The sequence below is a fragment of the Oryx dammah genome, unplaced genomic scaffold, assembly GCF_014754425.2.
Source record: "Oryx dammah isolate SB20612 unplaced genomic scaffold, SCBI_Odam_1.1 HiC_scaffold_12, whole genome shotgun sequence".
In the NCBI taxonomy this organism is placed as follows: domain Eukaryota; kingdom Metazoa; phylum Chordata; class Mammalia; order Artiodactyla; family Bovidae; genus Oryx; species Oryx dammah.
In genome coordinates this window covers 9,137,011-9,159,422 of record NW_024070196.1, presented here as the reverse complement: position 1 = coordinate 9,159,422, position 22,412 = coordinate 9,137,011, and positions in this window count along the sequence as shown.

The window sequence follows — 22,412 nt, the reverse complement described above, 5'->3', positions numbered from 1 at the left end:
TGTTTCAATGCCATTCTCCCAAATCATCCCACCCTCTCCCTCTCCCTCTGAGTCCAAAAGTCTGCTCTACACATCTGTGTCTCTTTTTTGTCTTGCATACAGGGTCATCATTGCCATCTTCCTAAATTCCATATATATGTGTTAGTATACTGTATTGGTGTTTTTCTTTCTGGCTTCCTTCACTCTGTATAATCAGCTCCAGTTTCATTAACAAGGAACCACATAGTTTGCTTTTTCCAATAGAACTCCTATAGAGTCTTCAGGAAGATAGAATTGTTTCAGTTCTACTGATGTCAGCCCCATAGCCCTGTGTCCCCAGGCTCTGTCCCAGACACTAAAATGGGCAGCTGTCTGTCATCCACATAGATATTTTCTTAGAAGTTTACCAAGGTACCATTCTCCACTTTTTCTCACCACCAGTAGCTCTTTTTGTATACCTTTTAGGACTAAAAAGCAAAATGAAAAGAGAGCACAAAATGGGAAGGTATAAAATGAAGATGGGAGTGGCCCATTATTTCATGGACTCAAAGAGCCATAAATGGAGGTAGATCAGGAAAAGCCCTGATAGGAAGACAAACTTCAAATTAGATTATTCCATAGATTCCAATTGCTCTAAGTGACACAGAATGAGAGAGTAGAAGATCAGCACATCCATACTCCGTAATGGCTAGGAAGACAGAGGATTGAAGCTAAAAGTTAGGTATGTACTTTTGCTCTTCAGATGGACATATGAGCCTGGGTGTCTCCTCACCCAAAATGAAAAGGATATGGAGCTGGGAAAATTTGGATAGTGGTGACTTCTTAGAGGAGCAAGCAAACAAAAAAGAATGTTATGTAGTATAGCATATGGAAGTAGAATAACATTTCAGTAGTTTATAATTAAATGAATAGAGCCCAGAAAGTGAGTTTCTGCAGGGAAAATAAAATTTAATACAAATTTAACAAATCACTCAGTTATTGGACAAATACCTAGTTTATAAGAAGTTAAAAGTCTAATGATACAGAAGCAAAAGTCATCCAGAGAAGTAGTGCTATAAAAATAAACACTGGGAGTGGGATTTAATTTTTTTAAACAACCACAAACTAAGCATGTGATGACAGATGAAAGTCTGCTGGTAAAGGGAAGAATTAACGTTGCAGAAAACCAAATGCTTAATGTCAAGGATGAGTAGGTAAGTGCCCCAGCATGCAGAGGTAAGATGGAGAAATGACATTAATAGGAGAGAAGATAGCGGATAGTGAAGACAGAACAAAGATCCAGTATAAAAATTATGAGTGAACTTAAGGAAAATGCCAAACAATGAGAGCAGTGCAATATGCAAAGACAAACTGAATAATGTCTGCACTGAAACAAACAACAACAACAAAAACCTGGAGTATATGGAGTGAAAAAGTCTATAATGTTGCAAAAAATTATGAAAAGAGATCCTATGCCAGCTATATCTTAGCCAATCCTATGAATAATCAGTGACAGCAGCGTCCCTACACAAAATAGGTGGACACTCAAATTAGGTTAAAAATAAATGAGAATTTATATTCAGGAGACTAATTACAAATGAGTCAGTGAGACGTAGGAGAACCAAAAGGAATAATGTAAGAGCCCAGGGCTTGCTCAGCCAGCTGCCACTACCCCTAGGCCCAAAGGGACAAGAAGACAGAGAGAGGTGTGGTTGGATCCAAACTGTGAATGTGTTATGTAAAGCAGGCCACATTAAGGTGATCAGTGACTTATTGTTAAAAAATATACTAACTTGAGGTGAACTGTGGAATATTCCTAAAGAGATGGGAATACCAGGCCACCTTACCTGTCTCCTGAGAAACCTGCATGCAGGTCAAGAAGCAGCAGTTAGAGCTGGACAGGGAACAATGCCTTGGTTCAAAATTGGGAAAGGAGTTCATCAAGGTTGAATATTATCACCCTGCTTCCTTAACTTTATATATGCAGAGTACATCATGAGAAACACTGGGTTGGATGACTCAATAGCTGAAATCAAGTTTGCTGGGAGAAATATCAATAACCTCAGATATGCAGATGATGTCACTTTAATGGCAGAAAATGAAGAGGAATTCAAGAGCCTTTTGATGAATGTGAAAGAGGAGCATGAAAAAGCTGTCTTAAAACTCAACATTCAAAAAATGAAGATTGTGGCACCTGGTCCCATCATTTAATGACAAATAGATGAGAAAAAAGTGGAAACATTGTCAGATTTCATCTTCTTGGGCTCCAAAATCACTGTGGACGGTGACTATGGCCACAAAATTAAAAGATGCTTACTCCATGAAAGGAAACCTATGACAAATCCAGAGAGTGTATTAAAAAGCAGAGACATCTCTTTGCCAAAGAAGGTCTATCTAGTCAAAGCTATGATTTTTCCAGTAGTCATGTATGGATGTGAAAATTGGACCATGAAGAAGGCTGAGCACTGAAGAATTGATGCTTTTGAACCGTGGTGCTAGAGAAGACCCTTGAGAGTCCCTTGGACAGTCAATCCTAAAGGAAATCAACCCTGAATATTCGTTGAAGGACTGAAGCTGAAGCTCCAATACTTTCGCCACCTGATGGGAAGAGCTGATTCACTGGAAAAGACCCCAATCCTGGAAAAGATTGAGGGCAGGAGGAGAAGGGGGTGACAGAGGATGAGATGGTTGGATAGCATCACTCACTCAATAGACAGGAGTTTCAGCAAACTCTGGGAGATAGTGAAGGACAGGAAAGCCTGGTATGCTGTAGCTCATGGGGACGCAGAGAGTCAGACAGGACTTGGTGACTGAACAACAACAACAACTTGAGGCAACTTCCTGAGGGTAAAATATATGTTAATCTCACTCTCTTTTCTCCTCCAAACTCTTGGCCCCATAAGCTAAATGCAACAGAAAACACAGAGCAGGAATCCCAATGATGTAAGATATTCAAACCAACCCCTCACTGCAGAGAAAAGCATGGAAAAGGGATGTGATGAATAGATGAAAGATACTTGGCACAGCAATCCATCCTCCCTGCACACACAAAAACATCATATATTTCATAATGGAAGGAATTAATCAGGGACGAATGAATGGAACAAATAAGAACAGAGTAGCAGGCTTAGTAAATATTTATGTATTTATGATTATTAATATATCTTAAAACAAAATGCATGTTCTTTGATAGAGAACATATGTAATATAAAATAATTAATGATTACAGCCTATGTTTCAAGACCACAGCTTTAGAATAAGATAGGAGGGATAAACTGATTAATTTCTGATCTCATAATATATATGGGAAAGATAAGAAGCATTATTTTATTTTTCTCCCTGATAATTAGAAAAAACTATATTTGTGTTTAGAAAACTTAAAGGTTAATTCAGGTAGGTAAAAAGTATACTTTTTAGTTGACTGGAGAAAGTTTAAATTCCACCTAGCAAAAGGTAGAGTTTTTAAAAAGACAAGAGGACTCGAATAAGACAAAAATATTTTTAACAGTAATTACATGTTCTAATCTTAATAAGGGCTGAAGATATTCAGATTGGATTTGAGAAATCCAATAGTATGCTGCTTTACAAAATACATAAACTAACTGAAAAAAATAAAAATGATATTACTCACTATGATATATAATAATTGTTCTCATACTTTTTGATCTAAGGATATCATTATCCTCTAAAAAGTTATTGAGAATCCAAAGTCTTTATTCTTGTGATTATATTTATCTATATAGATTGCATTTCAAACTAAAACTGAATTATTTTTAGTCATGTTAATTGATCTATATACATTAAAATTAGCCCTTACATGTGCAGGCCTATGAATTTTGACAAATCTCTGGACTCGTGTATCCACCAATACAATTAAGATACAGGATGCTTTCATGACCTTTTGATGTTAAATCCTTCTTTCTATTCCCAGCCTTGTTTTATGACCCTATATTGGCAGACACCATATAAACGGAGTTATATACCATGCAGCCTATGGAGTCTGGATTCTTTCACTAAACATGATGGTTTTGAGATTCATCTATGTTGCTATATGTATCAGCAGTTTGGTCCTTTTTATTCCTGTGTACTGTTCTACTACATAGTTGCACCATGGATTCTTTACTGATTCACTAGTCAGTGGGTATTTGGGATTTTCAAACTTTTGGTTATTAGAAATAAAGATGCTGTGAAGAGTTTTGTATAGATTTTTGTGTGGCTGTATGTCACCATTTCTCTGGTAAAATCTCGGGAGTGGGATTGTTATGACACACAGTAAGTTTAAGAAACAACTTTATAAAAAACAGTTGCAAAGTGGTGTGGTTGAACATGTTTGCATTCTAATGAGTTCCACATACCCAGTATTCCTGCTGAAACTTGACTTTTGCCAGTTAAAAAATTTTTAGTTCAGATGTTCTAATAGGAGTGTGCTGCTGCTGCTGCTGCTAAGTCGCTTCAGTTGTATCCGACTCTGTGCGACCCCATAGACGGCAGCCCACCAGGCTCCCCTGTCCCTGGGATTCTCCAGGCAAGAACACTGGAGTGGGTTGCCATTAGTATTATCCTATTGTGATTTTAGTGTGCATTTTCCTAATGACTAATGATGTTGAAGATGTTTTTGGTGCTTGTTTGCTTTCTGTGTATCTTCGGTAATGTGTCTATTCAAATCTTTTACCCATTGAGTTATTTAATTTTTATCGAATCTTAAGAGTTCTTGTATCTTCTAGATACTAGTCCTTTATTATATTTATGTTTTTCAAAATATTTTCTTCTATTCTGTGGCTTGACTTTTCTTTTTCCTAACAGTGTTTTTCTTTTTTTTTTCCTTTTTTTTTAAATTTATTATTTTTTTTATTTTACTTTACAATTCTGTATTGGTTTTGCCATACATTGACATGAATCCACCACAGGTGTACATGCGTTCCCAAACCTGAACCCCCCTCCCACCCCCCTCCCCACAACATCTCCCTGGGTCATCCCCGTGTACCAGCAACAAGCGTGCCATATCCCGCATCGGACATAGACTGGCAATTCGATTCTTACATGATATTATACATGTTTCAATACCATTCTCCCAAGTCATCTCACCCTTTCCCTCTCCCACTGAGTCCAAAAGTCCGTTATACACATCTGTGTCTTTTTTGCTGTCCTGCATACAGGGTCATCATTGCCATCTTTCTAAATTCCATATATATGTGTTAGTATACTGTATTGGTGTTTTTCTTTCTGGCTTACTTCACTCTGTATAATTGGCTCCAGTTTCATCCACCTCATTAGAACTGATTCAAATGTATTCTTTTTAACGGCTGAGTAATACTCCATTGTGTATATGTACCACTGCTTTCTTATCCATTCATCTGCTGATGGACATCTAGGTTGTTTCCATGTCCTGGCTATTATAAACAGTGCTGCGATGAACATTGGGGTACATGTGTTTCTTTCAATGCTGGTTTCCTCTGTGTGTATGCCCAACAGTGGGATTGCTGGGTCATAAGGCATTTCTATTTGCAATTTTTTAAGGAATCTCCACACTGGAGAAATGTCTATTTAGTTCTTTGGCCCATTTTTTGATTGGGTCATTTATTTTTCTGGAATTGAGCTGCAGGAGTTGCTTGTATATTTTTGAGATTAGTTGTTTGTCAGTTGCTTCATTTTCTATTATTTTCTCCCATTCGGAAGGCTGTCTTTTCACTTTGCTTATATTTTCCTTTGTTGTGCAGAAGCTTTTAATTTTAATTAGGTCCCATTGGTTTATTTTTGCTTTTATTTCCAGAATTCTGGGAGGTGGATCATAGAGGATCCTGCTGTGGTTTATGTCGGAGAGTGTTTTGCCTATGTTCTCCTCTAGGAGTTTTATAGTTTCTGGTCTTACATTTAGAGCTTTAATCCATTTTGAGTTTATCCTTGTGTGCGGTGTTAGAAAGTGATCTAGTTTCATTCTTTTACAAGTGGTTGACCAGTTTTCCCAGCACCACTTGTTAAAGAGATTGTCTTTACTCCATTGTATATTCTTGCCTCCTTTGTCAAAGATAAGGTGTCCATATGTGTGTGGATTTATCTCTGGGCTTTCTATTTTGTTCCAAAGAAGACATACGGATGGCTAACAAACACATGAAAAGATGCTCAACATCACTCATTATTAGAGAAATGCAAATCAAAACCACAATGAGGTACCACTTCACACCAGTCAGAATGTCTGCGATCCAAAAATCTGCAAGCAATAAATGCTGGAGAGGGTGTGGAGAGAAGGGAACTAACAGTGTTTTTCAAAGAGCTGAAATTTTAAATTTTGATCAAGTCCAATTTATCAATTTTTATTTTATGGTTGACTCTTTTGTATCCTATCTAAGAAAACTTTGCCTAACTCAAGGTCACTGGACTTTTTCTTATGTTTTCCTCTAGATAGTTTATAAAAGCTGATAAAAATTTAAAGCAAAAATACACAAACTTACATACTGTTAGCAATCAGAGTGAGATGTATGTATGGATCAGAGCTATTTGTGGATTGGAAAGTTTCACTGTACATTCCTGAGAGAATGAAAGTGAAGAAGGAAAATAATATCTAGAATTACTCCCAAAATGTTGAACTCATGAGTTTTCTGAAAGGTTCTCAAGGACTGACAGAAATCCCTAGAGCACATATGAGAAACATTGATCTAGAATGTGAAGATGATCAAACACAAATTATGAGTGCCAGTGTTAAATTACAAATGAAGTGGAAGTGAAGGCAATACAATATAAAAAAAGAAGGATGTTTTCTTATTGACAAATTCTCCTTTACCCAATGAAATTATGATAGCTTTAAGTTTTATATGTAGTAACACAGATATCAAATATATTTAAAAAGTTTGGAAATATAAGAACACATTAAAATCTTTTTACAGTTATATTTAAAAAAATTATTATACCATTTTATTTGTTTAGCAAATAAAAGCACAGTAATAGAGATACACAAATTTTAAAAAGAAAGGATTATTTTAATTGTATGAAACTTTATATACACTTCCTAGAGTAATGGAGATAAAAACAAAAATAAACATGTGGGACCTAATTAAACTTAAAAGCTTTTGCATAGCAAAAGAAACTATTAACAAGGTGAAAAGACACTCTCAGAATGGGAGAAAATAATAGCAAATTAAACAACTGACAAAGGATTAATTTCCAAACTACAGCAGCAACACATTCAAGTCAATGATAAAAAAGCAATCAAAAAGTGATCAGAAGACTTAAACAGACATATCTTCAAAGAAGACATAGAGATGGCTAACAAAGGCATGAAGAGATGCTCATTATTAGAGAAATGCAAATCAAAACTACAGTGAGACATTACCTCACACCAGTCAGAATGGCCATCATCAAAATTCTACAAACAATAAATGCTGGAGAGGCTGTGGATAAAAGGGAACCCTCTTGCACTATTGGTGGTAATGTAAATTGATACAGCCACTGTGGAAGACATTATGGAGGTTCCCTAAAGAAACTAGGAGTAAACCTACTGTATGACCCAACAATCCCACTACTGGGCATATACCCTGAGTACACGATAACTGAAAAAGACACTTGTACCCCAATCTTCATTGCAGCACTACGCACCATAGCTTGGGCATGGAAGCCACCTCAGTGTCCAGCAGCAGATGAAGGAATAAAGAATCTGTGGGATATATATACATAATGGAATATTACTCAGTGATAAAAAGGAACACATTTGAGTCAATTCTAATGAGGTGGATTAACCTAGAGCCTTTTGTACAGAGTGAAGTGAATCAGAAAGAGAAAATTATCATGCATTAATGCTTATATATGGAATCTAGAAACATGGTACTGATGAACCTATCTGCAGGGCAGAAATGGAGACACAGACAGAGAGAAAAAACAGGTGCCAACAGGTGGGGGAAGGAGAGGGTCTGACAAATAGAGTAACAGGGAAACATATACCATATGTAAAATAGATAGCCAGTAGAAATTTCTGTGTGACTCAGGGAACTCAAACTAGAACTCTGTAACAACCTAGAGGAATGGGATGGGGTGGGATGTGGGAGGGTGGTTCAAGAAGAAGGGGACGTATATATACCTATGCCTGATTCATGCTAATGTATGGTGGAAACAACACACTATTATAAAGCAATTATCCTTCAGTTTAAAAAAAATTGAAAAGGAGAAATAGCAACCAATATCCCAGAAATACAGAAACTCATAAAACAATACTACAGTTATATGGCAACAAATTGGATAACTTAGAGTGAACAGACAAATTTCTAGAAATGTCTAATCTTTCAAGACTGAATCAGGAAAAAGTAGACAGTTTGAATAGACCAATCACTAGCAGTGAAACTGAGTTTGTAAAACACACACACACACACACACACCTCCAGGAAACAAAAGTCCAGTAATAGATTCACAGGGAAATTCTACCAAACATAAAAACAGTAATACCTATCCTCAAGCTATTCCAAAGATGAAGGAGATAGACAACTCCACAGTTCATTCTGCGAGGTTACTATTACCTTGAAAGCAAAACCAAAGACACTACAAAAATTTGATATGTCTGATAAATATATTTAGATCAAAATATTATCCCACAGTTCAACAATGTATACAAATGATCATAAACCATGATCAAGTGGGATTTACTTCAGGGAAGCAAGGGTGTTTCAGTATTTGCAAATCAGTCAATGTGATACACCACATTAAAAAAAGGAAGGATAAAAATTACATGGTCATCTCGACAGATATAGAAAAAGCAATTGACAAAATTCAACATCGATTTATGATTAAAAACTCTCATCAAAGTGGTTGTAGAAAGAACATATCTCAACATAATAAAGACTTTTTATGAGAAACATACAGGTAACATCATAGTTATCAGTAAAAAGCTGAAAATCTTTCTTCTAAATTCATGAACAAGACAAGGGTGCCCACTCTTACCATTTTTACATAGCACAACAATAAGACAAGAAAAAGAAATAAAAGGCATACAAATTGGAAGGGAAGAAGTAACACTGCCATTATTTGTAGATGCTGCTGCTGCTAAGTCACTTCAGTCGTGTCTGACTCTGTGCGACCCCATAGATGGCAGCCCACCAGGCTCCCCCGTCCCAGGGATTCTCTACGCAAGAACACTGGAGTGGGTTGCCATCTCCCTCTCCAACATGACACTATATACAGAAAACGCTATAAAGTCTCCAACAGAAAATTATTAACTAGTAAATGGGTTCAGCAAAGTTACAGGATTAAAGACTAATATACAGAAATATATTGCTTTTATATACACTATTAATGAAATGTAAAAAAAGGATCAAAGAAAACATCCCAATTTAATTGCATTAAAAAGTATAAAATATCTAGGAATAGACTACTAAGGAGGTGAAAAACCTATACTCTGAAAAGTATAAAGCTTTGATGAAGAAATTTAAAAATGATACCTAGAAATGGAAAGATCACCTATGTGCTTGCATTGGAAGAATTAATATTGTTAATATGACCATTCTCCCCAAAGTAATCTACAGATTTAATACAATCCCTATGAAAATACACATGACATTTTTCACAGAATTAGAACAAATAATCCCAAAATTTATATGAAACCCCAAAAGCCTCCATTGCCATAGCAATCTTGAGGAACAAAAAAGATGGATGTTTCAGCTCCCTGACTTCAGATTATATGCAAAGATACACTAATCATAACAGTATGGTACTGGCACAGATACAGATACATAGATCAACAGACCATAATAGAGAGCCCAGAAATAAATCCATACACTTATGGTCACAATTAATCTATGACAAAGGAGCAAGAATATACAATGGAGAAAAGACCATGTCTTCAATAAGTGGTGCTGGAAAAACTGGGCAGCTACATGTAAAACAATGTAATTAGAACATTTGCTCACACCATGTTAAAAAAAATGAACTAAAAATGAGTTAGAGACCTAAATGTAAGATCTGAAGTCATAAAACTAGAAGAGTACATAAGAACAGTCTTTGACATAAGTCTTAGAAATATTTTTTGGATCTTTCTCCTAAGGCAAAAGAAATAAAAGCAATAAGAAACAAATGGGATCTAATTAAACTTAAAGCTTTTGCACAGCAAAGGAATTCATTGACAAAATAAGACAATCTACTGAAAAATATAAAATACTTGCAAGTGATATGATCAATGAGAGGATGATATCCAAAATATATAAATAGTTCATATAATTCAGTATCAAAAACCCCACAAAACTTGATTTGAAAATTGGGCAGAAGACCCAAATAGACATTTTCCCAAAGAAGACATACAGATGACCAAGACGCACATGAAAGATAAATGCTCAGCATCAGATAAATGTAAGTCAAAGCCACAGTGAGCTCACCTCACACTTCTCAAAATGGCTATCACCAAAAGACCACAAATGATAAGTGTTGGTGAGCATGCAAAGAAAAAGGGACCCCGGTACACTGTTGATTGGAATGTAAATTAGTGTAGCCACTATGGAAAATAGTATGGAGTTTCTTCACAAAACGAAAAATAGAGTTATTAGTATGATCCAGCAATCCTGCTCTTGGGCATGTATCTTGAAAAGATGAAAATCCTAATTTGAAAAGATACATGCACCCCCAGCGATAATAGCAGCACTTTTTATAATGGCTAGAAATGAGACATAGAAACAGCCTAAAGGTCCATTGACAGGCGAATGGATAAAGAAGATGTGTTGTATACACAATGGGATATTAATCCACTGTAAAAAAGGATGAAATTCTGCCATTTGCTACAATGTGGGTGGATCTAGAGGGTATTATGCTTAATTAAATGTCAGACAGATAAAGACAATACTGTACAATATCACTGATATGTGGAATCTAAAAAAGTAAAACTGGTGAATATAGCAAAGAAGAAAGAGACTCACAGATAAAGAGAACAAACTTGTGGTTATCAGTCTGGGGAGGGGAGAGAAGGGGCCTGAAAGGGGTAAGGCATTAAAAGATACCAAGTACTATGTATAAAATAAACTAGCAACAAGAATATTTAGTACTGTTCAGAGAAATATGGCTGTGGTTTTATAATCACTTTAAATGGAATATGACTATAAAATATCATTGAATCATTATGCTGTATACCTAAAATTGATATAATATTATAAATCAGCTGTACTTCAAGTAAAAACATAAATGAGATGCTGGATGCTAACCAAACTTATTGTAGTTTCCTAACACAGTAAGTCAACCATTATTTTGTACATTTAAATGTATACAGTGATGTATGTCAATTATATCTCAATAAACCTAGAAAAAATTAAAATGTGAGAGAAAAATGCTAATAAATATTAGAAATAAAAAATAAAATATTGTAAATAAAAGTGAATACAAGAAGTGACAAAATTTTTAAATATTAAGTATATATATATATATATATGTAATTTTCCTTCACCATCTTCCAGAGCTTCCTCAAACTCATGTCCGTTGAGAAGGTGATGCCATCCAACCATCTCATCTCCTGTTATCCCCTTCTCATCCAGCCTTCAATCTTTGCCAGCATCAGGGTCTTTTCTAATGAGTCGGCTCTTTGCATCAGGTGGCCAAAGTATTGGAGCTTCAGCTGCAGCAACAGTCCTACCAATGAATATTCAGGGTTGATTTCCTTTAGGATGGACTGGTTTGATCTTCTTGCAGTCCAAGAGACTCTCAAGAGTCTTCTCCAATACCGCAGTTCAAAAGCATCAATTCTTCAGCACTCAGCTTTCTTTGACTATATGAACTTTGTTGGCAAATAAGTGTCTCTGCTTTTCAATATACTGTCTTGGTTTCTCTAGGTTTGCCATAGCTATTTTCCAAGAAGCAAGCATCTTTTAATTTCATGGCAGTGATTTTGCAGCCCAAGAGAATAAAGTCTCTCACTGTTTCCATTGTTTCCCCATCTATTTGCCATGGAAGGATGGAATTGGATGCCATAATGTTCGCTTTTTGAATATTGAGCCTTAAGGCAGCTTTTCCACTCTCCTCTTTCACTTTCATCAAGAGGCACTTTAGTTTCTCTTTGCTTTCTGCCATATGGGTGCTGTCATCTGCATATCTGAGGTTATTGATATTTCTTCCAGCAATCTTGATTCCAGCTTGTGCTTCATCTGGCCCAGCATTTCTCATGATGTACTCTGCAAACAAGTTAAATAAGCAGGGTGACAATATACAACCTTGATGTATTCCTTTCCCAATTTTGAACCAGTCTGTTGTTCCATGTCCAGTCCTAACTGATACTTCTTGACCTGCATACAAGTTTCTCAGGAGGCAGGTAAACTGATCTGGTATTCCCATCTTTTGAAGAATTTTCCACAGTTTGTTGTGATCCACACAGTCAAAGGCTTTAGCATAGTTAATGAAGCAGAAGTAGATGTTTTTCTGGAATTATTTTGGTTTATTTTATGACCCAACAGATGTTGGCAATTTGATCTTTGGTTCCTTTGCCTTTTCTAAATCTAGTTGGAACATCTGGAAGTTCTTGGTTCACTGCTGAAGCCTAGCTTGGCGAATTTTCAGCATAATTTTGCTAGTTTGTGAAATGAGTGCAATTGTACAATAGTTTGAACATTCTTTGGCATTGCCTTTTTTTGGGATTGGAATGAAAACTGACCTTTTCCAGTCCTGTGGCCACTGCTGAGTTTTCCAAATTTGCTGACATATTCAGTGTAGCAGTTTAACAACATCATCTTTTAGGATTTGAAATAGCTCAGCCAAAATTCCATCACTTCCATTAACTTCGTTCATAGTGTTGTTTCCTAAAGCCCACTTGACTTCGAACTCCAAAATGTCTGGCTCTAGGTGAGTGATCATGCCATGTGGTTATCTGGGTCATTAAGACCTTTTTTGTATAGTTCTTTTGCATATTCTTGCCACGTCTTCTTAATATCTTCTGCTTCTGTTAGGTCCCTACCATTTCTGTCCTTTGTTGTGCTCATCTTTGCATGAAATGTTCCCTTAGTATCTCTAATTCTCTTGAGGAGATTTCTAGTCTTTCCCATTCTATTGTTTTCCTCTATTTCTTTTCATTGTTTTCTTATGAAGGCTTTCTTATCTCTTCTTGCTATTTTTTAGAACTCTGTATTCAGGATAGGTAAATCTTTCCTTTTCTCCTTTCCTTTTGCTTCAGTGTTAAGAAGCATTAGTGTTAAGGAAAATGAAATTAGCTCTCAAAGTAAAAACCATGGCTGACCTCCAAGTAAATGGCATGTAAATGGTTATCTGCAATTATGGGTTAAAATATTACTGAGGTTCTCAGGCATATCAGGAAGACCATCTCTGGCTTCGTCAGCTGGACTGCAGCAGCCGGGGTTTCCTCGAACAGTAATAACTTGAATTGCTCTATCACCCAGGTTCCTGAGAACTGGAAGTGTAAAGACAGGCCAGTTTACCAGCTGCTTCCTTGAAAGTCCGGAGGGACACCCGACAGGGACAGCTGTGGTTCTTCTTCAATCAGTACTTTCTTCCTTTGGGATTCTTAATGCAGATCAGGAAATTTTAAAATGCATTTTGTTATCCACTGGCTCCCTTCCAAGTGTCAGCCAAAGTTGTAATGCAGCTTTATCCAAGGGCTGGGTTTTGGTTCCCTTGCAGTCCTGTAGCCACAGTGCCATGCTAATGCATCTCCTCCAGGATCACAGAGAACTCATAATGCTGGCAGTGGAGGGGCCAGGGTGACTTTGACACCTATCTGTTACCTTCAGGTTCAGCAAAGATACAGCTGGAAAACACAGAGGCTGTAACCTAAATCCCGCCTACTCACAAAATCTTGTCTCTTGATTAGGTCATTTGAATAAAACATGATATGGAATCTCACATTAGATATTCACACAAGCTTATTTTAAAAATCTGGGTTTGCAGGGATATGCTAGATTTTTAAAAGTTTCTCTATTTCTGCTTTACCAGTTTCTCTGAACTGGTTTACCAGTTACATATTTTGCTTCTGTTTTTATAGACTTCTGAGAGCAACAGCAAATATATTCAATACTGAGAATATTTCGTTTGGATTGAACACAATGAGAAGGTGGATAAATGTATAAGTACAAAAAATCCTGTAAACGTGTGTGTATATGCACATGTGTTTTAACTGTGTACATGTTTCCATGGCAACAACTGGAGACAAATGGAGCAATTAACAAAATTTTACAAATTATTTTAACCAACCCCTTGCTATTTTGAAATTTACCAGGATATGTATTTACTTAGATTTTTCCTCTTTCGACCACACTTTTAGGACTTGATGCTGATAGCAAAGAAGAGTCAATTAAATATTTAAAAGCATTGCAAAGCAACTTTGTCACCGCTCTAGCAATTTTATGATTAATTTTTCAATTGGCCCTCATTGAAAGCCTAAAGCAAATTTTATTTTGTGAGGAAGAGTGAGTGATTGAAGATTTCTATTGCAAAGACTATATTAAAATAAAATATTCTGAAGCACACAATTTAAAGAATGTAATTTTATGCTGCTAGTATGATTTAATAATGTCATTTACACTAAGCTTGATGGAATGGCAGCCCCAGAATAATGGCACCCACTAGAAAGTCATTAAGCTAAATATTTAAAATGTTGTTTTATACTTTGAGGCATATAAATAATTTATAGTGTGGAACTGACTATCTGGATGAGAAACGGAATGGGTACAAAGTGTCCACGGCCAGCGAAAATGTGAGATTGGACTCATTTTAATGTATAATCGTGTGATTCATTTATGGTATATTGAGGTAAATAATGCTAAGGGAATAAGAAATATGTAAGGTTTAGTTGAAGGGTCACCAGAAATTCACTTGGGTCAGTCACTTAAACTTCTCAGTTCCTCACTATTGTAATCTGTAAAATGGGCTCATTTGCATGATGGAATGAGAAGGGAAATTCAGAGGTACTTTGAGAGTGTGGCTGTAAGAGTATAACAGCAATATAATAGTAGTAAGGAAATCAAAGGTGGCGCAGTGGGCCATGCCAGGTTAATCACATCTCTTTGTTGTTAATGCTTAAGAGGGTAAAATGTGGTACAGATTCCAAAACTCGAAGCTGTATTTATTTATTTATTTAAAGAATGAAACCTTTTATTGTTTTTTTTTGACCATACCACTTGGCATGTGGGTTCCCTGCCATGGATAGAGCCCATATCTTCTGCAATGGAAGCACAAAGTCTTAACTACTGGACCACAAGGGAAGTTCAACAAAACTGTATTTTGAAAAGGAGCATGGTTTGCTCTTAAAGGAGCATGGTTTGCTGCTTCTTGCATATTGGTTACATTGTTTTTTTCACCTTTAACTGACTTTCTTCCTCAATTAAAACTTCCGTTCCTCTATAATTTTACCTTGTATGTCTCATCATGTATTTTAATTCTTATCATATCTTGCTTATTTCCTTAGTGTTTCTTAACTCAAATTTTGGAGAAAAGAAACTTATTAGTCTAGTTTATTTTTCACTGCCAAGTCATGGATCATGTGCCACTGGCCAGCAGGAAGATTGACTGTTATTAAGATGGTGCCAGTCCTGGCCAGTGGGGGTAAAAGGTTTATATGAAAAAAAAAATTTCTGTGGCAGTAATAGACTCGAGGCATGGAAATTTCACTAAGAGGGGCCTGCAGACAAGTAGGTACTGATGGAAATCTTATGTTCATCTTGACTTTCAGAACTACTTCCAGTTTCCTGAAAGTGCTATGATCTTTCCTTTCTCTGGATCTTTGTAGATACTGATTTTTCCTATTCTGTAATGGATTTTGGACTTTGCTTCATAAGTAAGCCTACCCCTTGATTTGAACCTCCAGTGCCCCTTTCATTATGGAACTCTGTCTTGGCATTTGCCCATCCACGCTTTCAATGAGCTGTGCTCCTTGTGAATTGGGGAAGTAGAATCTTAACAAGTGGGATGGAGAAAAATGCCATGGAAAACGTATAAATACTTTCTTTGGGTAAAAACTGTCTCAGCAAGATCATGCTACTCTGCAGATATTTCTTCCACTTTTTGATTTTGTGACACACAAAAACAAGCAAATAAATACGATGCTCATATTCTGGGAGTGAGGAAGTTGAAAAGGTAAAAACAGAAGTTATCTCTGATTAGGATGCAAAGTGTAGGAAAGGTGAATAGGCTGAATAAGCCAAATCTTCTAACAAACAAGCTGTGCAGGGAAACTGTGTTGGAACAAGTGGGACATTGGAGAAGAAACTGCTGAGAAGTGATTTTGACTGTCTGAAGAGGCAGAAGTAGTGAGGAAACTCTTAGGTTTGACTTTCAATTTTTTCCTTTTCAAACGTGTACCTGAAACATTAATATGTTCTGCTGTAACAGTTAATATGTTTAAGTTGCTTTTTCAATAACATGTTTTGGAGCAAAAAGGAAATAAAGTCTACTTATTTCTGTGTTAAGCAAATTAACAAGTAATTGTAAGCCTTCCAATTCAGGTCATGTGACTGACACTCTTCTGCCCCCTTTTGGAAGCTCATCTGTCTTGTACTTCCCTCTGTTTGAGTCATATTAAACTCAGCTCATGAACTACAAAATTAAAGACAGTAATCATAATGTGAAAAGGGATAGAGGCAATAATGAATGTGGTAATGAAAAGGGTTAGGACTTCTTTTACTTTTGAAAAAAGAATTATAATCATTAGCTTTCATGTCTGAGAGGGCTGAATTAAACTCCAGTTTTAGGATCTACCCTTTATATAATCTCAAAAAACTTTCTTCAATCATTCATTCATTCATCCTTCATATATAAACTGAGTACATAAAATGAGTGTTCACTGTGTGCCCATAACTGTACTAGATATTAAACGTGATGGTGGCAAAACAACCCATGTCCTCCAGAAACCTAATTTGGAGACTACCATCAACTTGTATTTTAAATATGAATAAAGTTATTATTTTTTTTAAGTTGAGAGAAACATGATGAAGTATAGTTTAATTCTTTCTCCTAAATTTGAAGTGTTATTATGAAAATGAGGTACTTTATAGTACTTGGTAAAAGTGTTTCACATGTTGTAAATATTCATAATAAGTAGTATGTATTATTTCCAGTGTCTTCAAAAATGTTTAGTATGGGATTATATAGTGGTACTAGTAATAAATAAACTGATAGTAAGAATAGAATTAAGTGAAATTTTTATATTACTTAAGTCAAAGAGATAAGTGCAGTGGGGTGAGATACAATTTTTGTTGTATGTAAGAAGAACAGTTTTTTTCCCAGTGATCATATATGCCATAAATTCTCTTTTTGGAAGCCATTGGGAAATAAGGTATAAAATATATAATATTAATTGTTTCAGAAAGACCTTATGGAAAATAGGTTTTATGAGCTATTTAAGTAAGAGGAGGGAGAAAAGTAGATGAGTTTAGATAAGGAGGATGTTCTGAGCTTAGAGTGCAGCTTGGGAGAAGGTTTGGCTGTAGGTGGAAGTGAAATGCAAATAAGAAGAAGGCTATTTGCACAGGTACTTAGAGAAGCAGGGTGAAGCTCCATAGCATACTAAAGGAATCTAAGGGGAATGAAAGATAAAGGAGCAATGATTAAATAGAGTCATCCAAATCCAAAGTGTAATAGTTAGTTCCATAGTGAAATGGTGTGTCCCATGGTTAAAATGCTGGGTGCAGTGGAGGGAAAGTACCCTGCTGGATTGTGAGAGAGGCTTACTTCCTCGAGATTGAAAGAAAGCAAGTGGGCTAATACAAATGGTAGAAGAGTACCACTTCTTAGGAATATTGCCTAGAATTACAAAAATTTGCTGCTTCTTTTATCTTAACAGTGACAAAATGCATACAACATAAACATTTTAAATGTACATTTCAGTACAGTTAAGTATATTCACATTTGTTTGAAGTGGATCTCCAGAACCTCTTCATCTTGCAGAATGGAGAAACTGTATACCTATTACATAGCAGCTGCTCCTTTCACCCTTGCTCCCCAGCCCCGGGCACCCACTTTGTTTCCATGGCTTAGACTGCTGTCCGCCCCTCATAGAGCACAACCATACAGTAGTTGTCTTTATTGTGACTAGCTTATTTCACTCAGCATAGTGTCTTCAAGTTTACATGCCTCTTCTAACCCTTGGGAGAAACATCACTAATCAGAGAAGATACCTTGGTGATGGGGATGAGTATAAACTTTCTTCCTGGAACCTTGAGAGAATCAGAGCTTAACCAGGGCTAGAGGAACTGGGGACAGAGCAAAGGATAAAGAGATGGAGGAGAAATAGACAGAAAACAGTAATGTGGACGAAGTTTATAAAGCAAACAGTGCCTGAAAATGTAACCAGAAGCCACCAGACAAAGGAAATAGGAAGTGGGGACCTTTTATAGTGTGACCTAAACTGATCCCTGGGTCTCTGGAGTGAATAGGAAGCCCTGATATGACCAGTCTAGTTTAGACTTTGAGATTGGACAAGGAATATGGAGAGCATATCTTTCAAACAGGCCCTGTAAAAAACAATCCAAGCTTTTATCCAGGCAAAGACTAATTTCTAATGAGTCCTAAGGAGAAGTCTGAAAGAAGAGTGGACCAGATGATGTGGCAGCTGCATCAGCTGCCTGGGATTGTGTGCTTTATGGAGTCTTTCATATGTCGCTAAGAGTCGGACACGACTGAGCGACTTCACCTTCACTGTTCACTTTCATGCATTGGAGAAGGCAATGGCAACCCACTCCAGTGTTCTTGCCTGGAGAATCCCAGGGACGGGGGAGCCTGGTGGGCTGCCGTCTATGGGGTCACACAGAGTTGGACACGACTGAAGCGACTTATCAGCAGCAGCATGTGTCACGAACTATGCCATCTTTCATTCAAATATAGACTGTGAAGAATTGGCATAAAAGTGTGGCCATATTTTCCAAGATCTCAATTCATGTGTGTTCACGGGACAATCTAAGATTATTCTACAAAATGTCAAAGTGTAGCTGGGTAGACACTGGGCAAGTTTTATATCACACAGCACTAGCTGTTATTACTTGAATTATGTAAGTAAGTTGTTTCTGAAGGTGACATACTTCCTCAAGGTTGTTCCTGGGATTCCTAGCACCCTACGTTTGAGTAGACCAGATAGACACTTGTAGTGTTCTTTAGTTCATTTATGCTTAAATGCATTCTACAGTTCTTTATTAAGCACCTCCTGTTTGCTAGGTTATATTCTAGGTGTTGGGAAAATAGAGAAAGATAAAGCTTCTGCTGTCATGGAATTGGTATTGCAGTGTTAGTGAACAAAGAGTAGAAAATAAGAAGAAATAGGTTACTGAACACATACGATAATTTTAAAGTCATGATATGTGTGATATAGAAATAAAATAGGATGACGTGATAAAAAGTCATGAGGTGTTGTGAGGCTTAGGTAATCATGAAAGACTTCTCTGGGGTGATGACACTGGAGTTGAGACCCTAAAGACAAGAAAGAAGCCAGCTGGCAGTAGGGAAGGGGTGTGAACGGTGGCTGATGGATGAACAAATGCAAAGGCCTAAAGCAGAGATGAGTTTGATGGGGTCTCTGAGGTGGGAAGAGAGTTTGATGGGGGAGAGAAGAGTGGAAGGAGATCAGTTGTAGAGAAAGACCTAGCCTGGTCATGCAGGCCATGGCATGGCACAGAATGAGAATTTTATTCTTAGTGCAATGGGATGCTCCTTGCACAAAAGCAACTTTTTTAAAAGACTGAAGTTTGGAAGGACTGATGCTAAAGCTGAAGCTCCAATACATTGGCCACCTGATGCAAAGAGCCTATTCACTGGAAAAGACCATGATGCTGGGAAAGATTTTAAGGGCAGGAGGAGAAAGGGTTGACAGAAGATGAAATGGTTGGATGCCATCATTGACTCAGTGGACGTGAGTTTGAGCAAACTCTGGGAGGTAGTGAAGGACGGAGAAGCCTGTCGTGCTGCAGTTCATGGGGCCATGTGAGTTGGACATGGCTGAGCAACTGAACAAAACAACAATCAACTTTATTACTGTTAAAAGTGATATTGGAGAATGTGACTAAAGAATCACTTATTATTGATAAAATTGATATTTGTTGGAATGTATCTAAACTATTTACTTTCTTGTTAAAGAACAAATATTGGAGAATGAATGTTATATCTGTGGACATGGGGGTTATCTATCCCTATAAGACAGATGGGGGAAGAAAGCAGAAAGGGCATGCTGGAAGGTCATCCATCCTAAAGGGTTCACTGGAGGAACTTAAGTAGGAACCAGTTCTGGATACTGGTAATCCAAACAACAGTTTCAGCCCTCGGAGATCTTTTAGTTTCATGGTAGAAATGACAACTTAACTAGAGTTGCTGGAGATTTGAACCAGTGGAGTTTCATTGAGGGGAAAAAAATTCATGTTTAAGAAAATTCTACAATGGACTGTTTTAAATTATAAAACATAAAGTCTCTTGGGGGTAGTATGATGGTAGAGACTTAAACAGAAAAGCAAAACTGGCCTAGGTAATAAAGTGTTGGGAGTTGAAGGTGTTTATTTAGGTCCTCAGGATGTGGAGTAAAGCAGGGAGAGATGTGGAAAGGATTTCAGAAGCAGTTCAGTTCAGTTCAGTTGCTCAGTCGTGTCTGACTCTTTGCGACCCCATGGACTGTAGCACACCAAGACTCCCTGTCCATCATCAATTCCTGGAGTTTACTGAAACTCACACCTGTTGAGTAGGTGATGCCATCCAACCATATCATCCTCTGTCGTCCCCTTCTCCTCCTGCCCTCAATCCTCCCAGCATCAGGGACTTTTCCAATGAGTCAGTTCTTCATGTCAGGTGGCCAAAGTATTGGTGCTTCATCTTCAGCATCAGTCCTTCCAAAGAGTATTCAGGACCGATTTCCTTTAGGATGGACTGGTTGGATCTCCTTGCTGCCCAAGGGACTCTCAAGAGTCTTCTCCAACACCACGGTTCAAAAGCATCAATTCTTTGGTGCTCAGCTTTCTTTATAGTCCAACCCTCACATCCATACGTGACTACTGGAAAAACCATAGCCTTGACTAGATGGACATTTGTTGGCAAAGTAATGTCTCTGCTTTTTAATATACTGTCTAGGTTGGTCATAACTTTCCTTTTAAGGAGCAAGTGTCTTTTAATTTCATGGCTGCAGTCACCATATGCAGTGATTTTGGAGTCCCCCCCCCCAAAATAAAGTCTCTCGCTGCTTCCACTGTTTTCCCATCTATTTGCCATGAAGTGATGGGACCAGATGCCATGAAGTGATGGGACCAGATGCCATGATGATAGTTTTAAGCCAACTCTTTCACTCTCCTCTTTCACTTTCATCAAGAGGCTCTTTAGTTCTTCTTTACTTTCTGCCATAAGGGTGGTGTCATCTGCATATCTGAGGTTATTGATATTTCTCCCAGCAATCTTGATTCCAGCTTGCACTTCTTCCAGCCCAGTGTTTCTCATGATGTACTTTGCATATAAGTTAAATAAGCAGGATGACAATATACAGCCTTGACGTACTCCTTTCCCAATTTGGAACCAGTCTGTTGTTCATTGTCCAGTTCTAACTGTTCCTTATTGACCTGCACAAGATTTCTCAAGAGGCAGATCAGGTGGTTTGGTATTCCCATCTCTTTCAGAATTCTCTACAGTTTGTTGTTATCCACAGAGTCAAAGACTTTGGCATAGTCAATAAAGCAGAAATAAATATTTTTCTGGAACTGTCTTGCTTTTTCGATGATCCAGCGGATGTTGGCAATTTGATCTCTGGTTCCTCTGCCTTTTCTAAAGCCAGCTTGAACATCTGGAAGTTCATGGTTCACGTATTGTTGAAGCCTGGCTTGCAGAAGTTTGAGCATTACTTTACTGGCGTGTGAGAGGAGTGCAATTGTGCAGTAGTTTGAGCATTCCTTGGCATTGCCTTTCTTTGGGTTTGGAATGAAAACTGACCTTTTCCTGTCCTGTGGCCACTGCTGAGTTTTCCAAATTTGCTGGCATGTTGAGTGCAGCACTTTCACAGCATCATCTTTTAAGAGTTGCAATAGCTCAACTGGAATTCCATCACCTCCACTAGCTTTGTTCATAATGATGCTTCCTAAGGCCCACTTGATTTTGCATTCCAAGATGTCTGGTTCTAGGTGAGTGATCACACCATCATGATTATCTGGGTCGTGAAGATCTTTTTTGTATAGTTTGCCACCTCTTCTTAATATCTTCTGCTTCTGTTAGGTCCATACCATTTCTGTCCTTTACTGTGCCCATCTTTGCATGAAGTGTTCCCTTGGTATCTCTAATTTTCTTGGAGATCTCTAGTCTTTCTCATTCTGTTGTTTTCCTTTATTTCTTTGCATTGATCATTGAGGAAGGCTTTCTTATCTCTCCTTGCTATTCTTTGGAACTCTGCATTCAAATGGGTATATCTTTCCTTTTCTCCTTTGCCTTTAGCGTCTCTTCTTTTCACAGCTATTTGTAAGGTCTCCTGAGACAACCATTTAGCTTTTTTGCATTTCTTTTTCTTCAGTTAGGTCTTGATCCCTGTCTCCTGTACAATGTCATGAACC